A 2180-nucleotide genomic window follows, 5' to 3' on the forward strand; every position below is an offset into this window, starting at 1 on the left:
CTCTCATTTCTGTCAGCAAATTCCTTCTCCTACTCAATGCATCAGCAAATTTGTTAGATTCTCCACTTCTATGGTTCAACACAAAGGTGTAACTCTGCAATAATTCTACCCATCTCATATGTTTCTGATTCAACTTACTCTGACTGTTCAAATACTGCAAAGCTTGATGATCTGTATACAACACAAACTCCTTAGGCAACAAGTAGTGTCTCAATTTCTTCAAGGCTTGAATTATGGCATAAAATTCCTTATCATGCATTGAATATCTCTTCTGGGCATCATTCAATTTCTCACTGAAATAGGCTACTGCTCTCCCATCTTGACTCAAAAATTCTCCTATTGTTGTTCCACTTGCATCACAATCCACTTGAAATACCTTATTGAAATCTAGTAAAGCTAACACAAGTTGCTTACTCACTTTCTTCTTCAACAATTCAAAACTTTTGCTTGCTTCGATGGTCCACTTGAATTCCTTTCGATCTCCTGTCATGGTCTCGGTCATAGGGTTACAAACTGAACTGAATTTTCTGATAAACTTCTGGTAAAAACTAGCCAATCCATGAAATGATCTTACCTCTCCAATGCTTTCCGGTGTAGGCCACTCAAGAATGGATTTCACTTTCTTAGGGTCCATGTTCAAACCATCCTCAAATATCAAAAATCCTAAATAGACTAACTCATCCTTCATGAAAGTACACTTCTTGATATTGATCAACAATTTTTCTTCTCTCAACCTTTGTAAAACTTGTCTTAACCGCAACAAATGCTCCTCTTTTGCTCTACTGAAAATCAGAATGTCATCTAAATACACAATAACAAACTTACCCAAGAATTTCTTCAGTACTTCATTCATCAACCTCATGAAAGTGTTCGGTGCATTAGTCAATCCAAAAGGCATCACCAACCATTCATATGGTCCTTCATTTGTCTTAAATGATGTCTTCCACTCATCACCTTCTCTGATCCTAATCTGATAATATCCACTCTTCAAATCTATCTTTGTAAAGTATTTTTCTCCACTCAAATAGTCCATTATGTCATCCATCCTAGGTAAAGGAAACCGGTATTTCACTGTGATCTTGTTTATTGCTCTTGAATCGGTACACATACTCCATTATCCATTATTCTTAGGTGCTAATACTGCTAGTACTGCACAAGGGCTCAGACTCTCCCTGATAAAACCCTTCTTCGACAACTCCTACGCTTGTCTATTCAGTTCTTCATTCTCTGCCTATGTCAACCGATGTACATCTTGGTTAGGCAAACTAGCTCTGGGAACCAAGTCCATGCAATGACTAATACTTCAAATGGGTGGCAATCCATCAGGTACATTATCTGAAATGGTGTCCTCATATTCTGTCAGCAAATCTCTTATCTTCGTCGAGTGTTCTCCTTTCGGTTCTGGTTTCTCAGTCTTTTTAGGAATTAAGGCAAAACACACATTATCATGTCTCAGTCCATCCATGAATTTCCTTCCATCTACTTGAAAGATTCTGGTATTTGTACAAACTTCATTCTTCAAAGGTTCCATCAAAGGCAACAAGGTTTTCTTCATCCCATTGGCCACAATAGTGTATGTATTCTTCCTTCCATCATGTATTGCCTATCTATCAAACTGCCAAGGTCTTCCCAACAAAAGATGACAAATATCTATAGGCATAATATCACACAAAACTTCATCATGATAATTCCCATTTTTTAATTTTACCAAACACTGTTCACTTAATAACAACTTATGTTCATCCTGAATCAATGCTATCTGATAAGGCTTAGGGTGTTTCAATCTCTCCAATTTCAACTTATTCACCATCTCTTTTGAAACAAGATTATCTGAACTACCACTATCAATAACAAATTTACAACACTCACCAGATACCTTACATCTGGTCTTGAACGGGTTCTTCAACTCCTCTAGTATGACACAAATCTATCCTCATCATCAACAGTTCTCCATTTTCCAGTTTATTTCTGATCCAATGGGGTTTTCTTCCACCACTACTGCTCTTCTGGTAGCCTCTGTCTGCTTACATTCAAATGCACAGTGTCCTTCTCCTCCACACTTAAAGCAAGTTCCTCTAAATTTCCTCTTGTCTTGTCTTCCAGAGTTCTCATTTCGATAACCATCCAGTTCTCTCCTCCGGTAGAAATTTCTATCATCCTTCCGGTATGAATTACCTTCC

Source organism: Cryptomeria japonica, chromosome 11 (assembly GCF_030272615.1).
Source record: "Cryptomeria japonica chromosome 11, Sugi_1.0, whole genome shotgun sequence".
In the NCBI taxonomy this organism is placed as follows: domain Eukaryota; kingdom Viridiplantae; phylum Streptophyta; class Pinopsida; order Cupressales; family Cupressaceae; genus Cryptomeria; species Cryptomeria japonica.